The sequence below is a fragment of the Zalophus californianus genome, chromosome 2 (assembly GCF_009762305.2).
Source record: "Zalophus californianus isolate mZalCal1 chromosome 2, mZalCal1.pri.v2, whole genome shotgun sequence".
In the NCBI taxonomy this organism is placed as follows: Eukaryota; Metazoa; Chordata; class Mammalia; order Carnivora; family Otariidae; genus Zalophus; species Zalophus californianus.
Window position 1 is genome coordinate 114,893,913 of NC_045596.1, and position 9,761 is coordinate 114,903,673.

General features: G+C 38.1%; 1 long non-coding RNA gene across 1 annotated transcript; it reads left to right on the forward strand.

Annotated features, from left to right (window-relative positions):
- Positions 1-221: 221 nt before the first annotated feature.
- On the forward strand, positions 222-5,037 carry LOC113924115. Its single transcript, XR_003520539.1, has 3 exons — positions 222-296; positions 2,129-2,195; positions 4,981-5,037. It is a non-coding gene; the product is annotated as an uncharacterized LOC113924115 (long non-coding RNA).
- The last annotated feature ends 4,724 nt before the right edge of the window (positions 5,038-9,761 follow it).

Below are 9,761 nucleotides of genomic sequence, written 5' to 3' on the forward strand. Positions count from 1 at the left end.
TGTATGAATGATTGAATCTAATGGGTAACGTAAAAGGAGAAATTCACGCTCTTTCCAAGTTTTCAAATACAGGGAGCCCAAATTAAAGAGGTTATACTGGTAACAATAGGCATATTCAGAAGGGTAACTGTTTTCAAGGAAAATAATATTTGTTTAGGAAAGGTTGAGTTTCCAATAATGTCAGGGTAACAAATTTGTATTGCCCTTTAGCTGCTGCATATATGGGACTGAGCAAAAGTGAAGAATCAGGGAGCCATATGTAAAGTGGTGCTTGAAGCTTTGAGAGGACATATCATGTGAGTATTTAAGGAGAAGAGGAGACATAGAAACAAATTAGACTATAAATCACAATTATGAATCAAGAAAAGTGCCAGCTATGGAGAAAAAGAAACTAGCAGAAAAGAGCAGAAGGACAAAAATAATAAAGAGGCTTAAAGATCAAGAATCTAAAGAATTTGAGAGATTTAATAAAACACAAATTGAGAAAAGGTTATTGAATTTGGGGAGGCAGGTGGTGATATTAAGAGAATAATTTCAGTAGTGGGGTGGTTTCAGAAGCCAGATATGCAGGGGATTAAAAAGCAAATGAGTAGAAGCTGTGGCACAGGTGTGGATCACACATTTCAGGAATTGGCAATAAAAGGAAGAAGGAAAATAGAATGTTGACACGGAGCTCTGTGAAAAGGAGAAATTTAAAATGTCAGCAAAGGAGGCATGGATAAAACAGAATCAAACACAGAACGTAATTTGAAAATATGCTATAGAAATAAATGAGAGGTTTGCTAGGGAGACAGTTCTTCCATCCATTGCATAGTATTTTATTGAGTAACTACTGTGAATAGCACTGCGAAGACCAGGGTTCCAAGGACAACTGAAGCATAGTTTTGTAGGAGCCGAGGTAGGGTGCCCCAAGATGGGTCACTTTGGCATGACAACTCTTTTGAGTTTAAAAAAGCAACTGAAACCTGGCAAATTCAGAAAAAGTTTTATAGCTCCCCCCTTCAACTGCCTAAAAAGAATTTAGAGAACCTGCTCCAGGAAGCGAGCTATCACCATAGATAACTACAGTATGATATGAACTAAATGTGGTGGACAGGGGGGAACACAGCAAGACCTGTTTGGTCAAAGGCCCCTATGTCCCACTGTTTGAGTGGCCCAGCGAATTTTTGTTTACCAAATATTTATTCTTTTGCATCTTCCTGAGGATTGCATTCCTTCCTTTTGAAGTTCCAGACCCCACCCCTTTCTCCTTAGTTCAGAATGGCATGTGTGCCTCATTTTGCCTGATTGTCTTTGGGATTTCCATATCTGTGTGGGTTCCCTATACATAGCAAATGAAATTTGACTTTCTCCTCTTAATATGTCTCATGTAATTTGATTCTTAGTCCAGCTAGAATGACCTTGAAGGTAATAGGAAATTCTTGCTCTCCGACAGTTCCTGCCCTCAAGTTGTTTAAAATCTAAGGAAAACTGAGATGTTAAAAGTCAACTAAACTATAGCAAGTAATATGTAACAGGCAAAGGAAACACAAAGGAGAAGACAGTGAAGTTGCCAAGAGTGATGTCCAAAGTGAGGTTTAAAACCCAAGGGAATGGAAGGCAGTAGGGACAACGTGGACGAGGCAGAACTTAAGGAAGAGCTGAGCTGTTTTAGAACACTGCAAGTCATTGACTGTGGCATGTGTCTTGAATAGGAGGGGAACAATGAGAGCTGCAGCTGAAGACGTTGGTAGGGTTCATGCCAAGTTGGCTCATGTTTAGCTGACATCGAGCTATGCACCATTTAATAATTAGGTTGCATATACCCAGGAAACACTGTATAAAATTTAAACTGCATCAGAATATATTCTTCATATGACTTAATAGAAAATCTCAATCGATTTTCCATAAAAGCCCTTTTTTAATATTATTGTAATATGGTACAGCGTATATTAATTTCCTATGGCTACTGTAACAAAGTATCACAAATTTAGTGGCTTAAGACAACACAAATGTATTATTTTACAGTTCTGAAAGTCAAAGTATGAAATTGAGTCTTGCTAGGCTAAAGTCAGGGTGTTGGCAGGGCTGTTCCTCTTTTGAGAGACTCTAGAATAAAATAAAAAAATTTTTTTTTTGCCTTTTCCAGCTATTGGAGCCTACCAACACTCTTTTATTCATGGCCCATTCCTGAATCTACAAAGCCAGCAATACTGGTAAGTCCTTCTCTTACTACCATCTCTCTGGTTCTCTCTCTTCTGCCTCCTTCTGCTGATTATAAGAATGCATGTGATTTTATTGAGCCCACCCAGATACTCCAAGATAATCTCCCCATCTTCTAGTCAGCTGAACCGGCAACCTTACTTTTAGCATTTAACCTGACCTATTCATAGTTTCTGGGGATTAAAACATGGACATCTTTGGGAGGTTATTTATTCTGCCTACAATAGAGGCTGACAAAAAATGTCTTAAAAATAAGACAATATGTAGTGGGAAATACCAGTTAATGAACTGACAAACATTCAGTAAATATTTGTTATGTGCAAAAAATTTCATTAAGTATTCTAAAATATCAAAATGTACTATGCCTTGAAGAGCTAAAGGAAACAAAAGATACAAATATAAAAGAAACTGTAACACAGCAAAGAAAAATAGTGTAGTAAAATTTGAGTAAGTATGGGAAACAATTAATTTAACTTTTATTACTTCAAAAATTAAGATAAATTCTACCCAAAAATGGTATTTTAAAGAAGATGTGTTGGGCGCCTGGGTGGCTCAGTCATTAGGCGTCTTCCTTTGGCTCAGGTCATGGTCCCGGGGCCCTGGGATCGAGCCCCATACCAGGCTCCCTGCTTGGCAGGAAGCCTGCTTCTCCCTTTCCCATTCCCCCTGCTTGTGTTCCCTCTTTCGCTGTGTCTCTCTGTCAAATAAATAAAATCTTAAAAAAAAAAAAGAAGATGTGTTGGTGTTTTGAGGGAATAATAGATATGGAATAAACATCAACAAAAATTTCAGGTTGAGGGAGATATGTACATGGTCAAGTAACCCATTACTCTGGAAGAAAAGTGTCATTCTGGGGACATTTGATATGTATAGTCATATTAATCATTGTATTTTAGAATATCCATATTTGAATGCAGAAGACTTAAATTCAAATTAAGGTATTATGAAATGCCCTGTTGCCTTGGAAAAGTCACTCTCTTTCTCTCCCAGGAAAATAATGCATGCTACCTATCCCTTAAGATTGATGTCATGACCACAATATGAATCTGCATTGTAAACTTTACAGTATTATGTATGTTGATTTGTGCTGTTAAAATTACAATAATTATGGTAAGCCTTAATTGCTAGATTGAAGAATTAAGACTGTAATTTATGGAGAACAAAGGCGTACTTTTGATTCCCAAACTGGGAGTAGTATGAAGTATTATAAACATGTATTATAGAACTAAAAAGAATAAATCAAGGACTACAATGTGAAGGCCACAATAGAAGTAGAAGAAAAAGATGAGAATCCAGATTTGGATTAGGAATCAAGAACTTCACAGACAGATTTGCAGCTAATGCATTACAGTGAAAGGTATCCATAGGAATTGGTGACTGATGTGGAAGGGAATGGAAAGAAGAGCAAAACCATAACACTAAAGTGGGTGTTTAAAAACAAACAAAATATGCAGATGAGCTTTTTGGCTGTTGTTTGGTTTGGTTTGGTATGGATGAGAAAATGTTAAAGATAGTCCACTGCAAACCAGGCCAGAATGATACTATAATTGGAAATACAGATTTTGGCTTCCTCACACATATAAGACCATGTTTTTTGGAGAACAGAGAAAGAGGATGGATAGGTCTATGCAATAGCTAATAACTTTCTTCTGTCAATCTCACTCAAATTGTAGTTACTGCCTGGAGTACGGGGCTCTGTCTTGTCTTAGCCGTGTTATAATCTGATATTCATGTCTGCCATTGAAACAGCAGTATATATACATAGAGATAGTACATACCACCTTTGATATAAATAAGTTCAGCGACTCACTGTATATGTGCCTGTGTTCTTTATAGCAATTATTATAGACACAATTATGTGCCTCTTTACCAATCTAAATTTTGATTACAGGTTTTCCTTAAAGGCAAGGATGTGTCTTTTTGTCTGGTATGACCATTGCTTTGGGTAGTGCCTGTCACAAAGCACAAGCTCAACAAATGTATGATTAATTACAGTGCTTTTCAGAAATTGTCTTATATATTATTTTGCAAGTAACTATCTCCTCCATAGATTGACAGAAGTCATCCCTAATCCATTTGGGCATCACCAGTTTTTCATTGCACAATGCTTTGCCAATCCTTGGTTCTCAATAACTGTTTTCTCAACCGAATTGAGGGTCCATAACATTAAAAAAAAGGAAGAAGAAGAAGCCACAGAGTATATAGGCACGCTCTCAATATTACACCCAAATTACAAAATAGGCTTAAAATTCCTTAACAGTGACCTATTTCAGAAGTCAAGTCTTAAAAAACCATACACCACCATATAGCATCATTAAAGTGATATAATTAAGAAGACCTCATTTCCACCTAGCGATTGTCCTAACATCTTGGTTGTTAGGGTTGGGGGTGTTAACTCTAAAGAAGGAAGGGAAGGGAGAGAGGAAGGAAGAAAAATTTTTTTGGAACTCACTATTTTCATTTCCCACTTTATACCCAAGCTGAAAAGCCTTTACTATTCCCAAAACATAACAAAATTTCCTTTTTTAAATTGTATTTTTACAATTGTCTGTCATAAATTGTTATGGACACTGAATTCACAATATATATTTTGTACCTCCTGGGGCTTTAAGTCAAACTGCAACATGGCCTGAAAATTAGGCAGATAGTATGTTGGATAAACTGATAGACAAATCTTTCTTTGCTTCTAAAAAGACAGCCAAAGACTATCGGTAGGTGAATTTTGCAAGAGATTCATTCAGTTTCTGTATGATAAAACATTTTCTTTCTACTTATCAGTGAGAAGCACCTAAGGAAAAATACAGAATGCCTTCCAGAGTCAACGAGCCTCTTTCCCCAAGGAAATAAAAGAGAAGCAAATGATTGCTTGAATAAATTTTTAGAAACACTAGCCTTTTCACTTCATTTCATGGGAAATAAATGGAAAGTAACATTTCTGAGATACGATACTGAATAACGAACTCCAGTGGCCATGCCAAACCCACGGCAAATTGCACAGCTGGCAGGGAGACGCAAAATAAGGGGCAATGAGAGTGGGGAGAAAATCACCACCTTTAGCCCCAGCAGTTACTGAAATAGGACCTTGACTGAAATCAGGTCTGTCACTGGTTCACAAGTCCCATTATGAAATAAACTGCCTAAATGTTCCTTCACCCAGGCCAGTTTTACAAGCAACATCATGGCTTGTTCTCAAGTCACAAAGTTTCAGTATCTTTCCAGTCTAGCTCCTAGGTAGGCCAGGACTCAGAAAGATTAAAAACACCTGTTGCCAGTTCAATGACTGACTTAACAATAAGCTGCTCCTCTCTGGCCTGCCTTTTAGTGATGGTGAAGTTTCAGTCCTGTTGAAGAATGTCTTGAAGAAAAGGCTACTCCTCTCAGTTCATAACTTCCTTGGCTCCTTTCAGTTTTCTAAAATAAAAGCCAAAGGACATAAAGAATATAATAGAAAGTATCTTGCTTGAATGTCCATTGACATTAGTAGATCTCTAAGATCAATTTTCTCCTGACCACTTGTGAACTGAGATGGTTTAAAGGGAATTATTTTTTTTCCAAGTTGATTCTGATTCTCTTAGTATCTTCAGAAAACTGCTGTCTAGGCATTAAATACTGGCAATTAGTAAGGTCAGCAATAGAAGGAATTTTTGAGGTCACTGTCCATTTGTCTATAATTTCTTTTACTTTTAGAATAGATTTAGTTTACAATATAGAAGCACATAAATTGACATTGTATTGTCAGTGGATTAACCTTCAAAGTTCTCACATTTCTACCATTCCATTTTTGTATATAAGCACTTCATCATCTTATTGAGGTTCTTATGAGGTTCAAAATGAAATTGTTTTACATACAAAAGGGCAACCAAATATAAATCCATTAAGCCTATGTTTTATCTTAAAAATATATTGCAAATGTAGCTTGTAAAATTATCTACCTAGCCTTTTTATTTTTTTTTTCCTAAAAGGTTTACTGCTCTGATATCCTTTACACAGCATTTCCATTAGACAACTTCCTTGGGAAAAAGTGTCACTTAGTAGTATAGCAGAAGTTGTATATACCCCTTGGTACCACAAAAACTTAGACTCCACCGCCCAATTTTTAGGACCCCTAATTAAAGTGTGCACAGCACTTTAAAACCTCTAGACTGTTGCTACTCAGAGTGTGGTCTACGCACCAACAGCAGAGGCTCCACAGGGAAACTTAGAAGTACAGAATATATATGGCCCCACCCCAAGCTACTGAATCGCTTCCATTTTAACAAGATTTCCCAGATAAGTTTTATTTAATAGATTAAGGTTTGAGAAGCACTGCTTTAGGCATTTTATATTGCATCATGTTCCACCACAGTAAGGCAGCTACACTTCTCTCATCCCTTTAAAAGAAGATTTTGGAAAGACAAAATATGGGTCTGTAAGTAGGGGGGCTCACTGGTGGCATATCATAATGCTTGAAATCCACAGCTTCCTTTAGCCCAGATTATCACCCTGTGGCAACTGTTTACCAGTATCCTCAATTCACCAGCCTCTAATAGTAGCAATTTTTCCAAAGGCACCATTATCATTTCTTTTTTCTTTCTTTCTTTCTTTCCTTTTTTTTTTTTTTGTTTTTTGTTTTTTGTTTTTTGTTTTCCCCTCTTTAGATCTTCTTTTGGCCACTATTCCAGCTAAACCTTCTTTTTGGTAGTAACCATTAAGTACCATAACTCCGATACTACCTGTGTAACATCAACTAGTGACAGTTTTTTCTCTGTCTTCTTTTTGTATCTTCCATTCTGGCTGGTGGGAACAAACACTATTCTAGGCTCTAAGTGAGTTCCAGAAATTGGTATCTCTAATCCTTTCAGAGGGTTCTCGTAGCCATCAAGCAGTGTGTTCACAGACTTGGGCTTCTCAATATTCAGTTGAATATATCATGAGGGACCCACTCTGTCTCAGAGTTCTCTTTCTGTGCAGCTTCCTTTCTTCTGTACTCTGCCTTATGAACTCTCATGGCCTTGGTCTTCCTGAACTCTCAGTTCTGTCCCCTGACTACAGAGACACTTCCAGGTTTCCCTTGGCTTTCCCCTGCTGCCCTATTGCTAGAAACACTCTCTGGGCAATAAATTGGGGTCTACCCACTCCACTCCCTTCTCCACCCTCATCTGCTACTTCTCTTTCAAGGATCCTGGTTTTTTGCTGCTTGATATCCAATCTCTTGAATCTCGTTCCTAGAAGATTTTAGCAATTGGCTCTGATGAGATTCAAGACATATTACCCCAAAATATGACATGTTAGCATAGTTATTATTTTAAGCAGAAAGAATCTGAGAGATGGTAGATGCAGGAAGTTCTCTCTGACCTTCTTTTTTGAAGCAGGTCCTTAAACATGAGAGGTACCTGCCTATACTGGGAGGAAAGGAGCATCCTCATCTCCAAAGAAGGAGGAATGCAGAGAAAAATCTGAAACGATAGGCTTTGCTGATTTCCTGGAAGTTTGCTACACTTAGCTCATACCCTCAGTCCTATCACATTTTCCACTCTTCATCAAAGTTAGCGTAAAAGTGCTCTGGTTTAAATACTTCTTTCAGTCAGGGCATCTGGGTGGCTCAGTCAGTTAAGTGTCAGACTCTTGATCTCAGTTCAGGTCTTGAGTTCAAGTGTTCAAGTGTTCCACACCCAGTGTGAAACCTACTTAAATAAATAAATACTTCTTTGGGTCTTCATTTCCTTATGAAGGCTCCTGTGTCAAACTTAACTATGTATATTTTTCTCTTGCTCTCTTTAACTTCAAAGACCTAGGTAAGAGCCAAAGATAGATAGAGGAAAGATATTTTTCCTCTTCTACAGCTCAATGTAATTCACTCCCAGCATAATTGTTGATGATTTTGTTACGGAACCTGGACTGGATCACCCAATGGAAGAACCAAGTGGCACCCGGAGATCTTGGAGGATAGGAGGTTTATTTAATGCTGGCAGGCTCAGAGGAGAGTGGTCTCCAAAGGCCTGAGGCCCGAGCACAAAGGGGACAATTTATACACTTCTACTTCCGCATACTTAGCACTTTTGGCATGTGCATGAAGCGGGGCAGGGAGAAGGACCAGGAAGAGCCCCGCGGCAAGGACTGGGACTCTCGCACTGGCTCGGTCGGCCATCTTAGGACACAGATTTTCCTTATCAATTTCAGCATCCATGAAGATAATCCCAATATTCTTTAATTAATTTTATCCTCTTAAAATGCATATGTCTTTGATTAACATAATAAAATAAAAAATTAAAAAATGCATGTCTCTATATCATTCTTCCCAAATTTTACACTGGCCTTGATTTCACTAAAAAATAGCTAAAGTTTTTACAATAATGTAGAAGTAAGGTTGACCATACAATTTATTATCTAAACTGAAACACTTTGAGAGTAAGACAATGGACAATCATGCTGAGAAAATAGGCAAAACTGTCTCTTCTGGGGGAAAAAAAAAGATAAGTTATAGTCAAATAAGGTCTTTACCAATAAGGCTCTGCATGAGATGACTTCTAGAACATCCTTTGATATTCTCTAACATGCCTCTTCACACAGTCTGCTCAGCTACACTGACTTCTTTGTTCTTCATCAAATACACTAACAGTTAGGGAGTCTATACTGGTTAGTTCTCTGTCTGGACTGCTCTCTCCCCAGATCTTCCTTTGCTTCATCTGAATCTCTCACCAGGGAGGTTTTCCCTAACAACTCAATAAAAATAACAAACCTAACTCTGAACTTAGAACTGTCCATATTCCGGAGCGCCTGGGTGGCTCAGTCGTTAAGCATCTGCCTTCTGCCTTCGGCTCGGGTCATGGTCCCAGGGTCCTGGGATCGAGCCCCACATCGGGCTCCCTGCTCCGCGGGAAGCCTGCTTCTCCCTCTCCCACTCCCCCTGCTTGTGTCCCCTCTCTCGCTGTCTCTCTCTGTCAAATAAATAAATAAAATCTTAAAAAAAAAAAGAACTGTCCATATTCCTTATCCTACCTTTTTTCCTGCAATACCTTTCATCTTGGAAAAAGAAACTGTTATTGAGTTAAAACCAAAAACCAACTACAGACACCTTTGTCCTCTAGAGAACTGATGTAATTTTGCCTTCAGAGAGGCTGGTTCATTTGTTCTTTAAATTAGGGAAAATGCCTGACTGATCTCAGTAGAAATTTTCAATTGACCATTTGCATCTTCTTGGATGATGTGGAGAACAAAGGAAAAAGAAAAAAATTAAATGTCCTTACAACTTACGGCCCAATGACAAGTCCTTGAGACAGGCAGAGTGACCTTTCTCCAGGAACTCAGTTGACTCGATGTTAATACTCTGCTAAGGGCAAAAGGCAATCTTAGCTTAAAATTATCTTGACCTCCAGGATCCTGTAAGTCTCCTTTAACATATAAAAGTTCCTTTGAAAACTTCCTTCATCTCTACCCACAACCCCCCACACCAAGATATATGTTAGCAATCATCTTCCAAGCATATGGCCCACTGATATACATCTGAAGGTTTTCATGACTAAGGTTTTACTAGACAGTTATAAGTGATCTTTTCATAACAACCACTAGCCCCTTGCTTC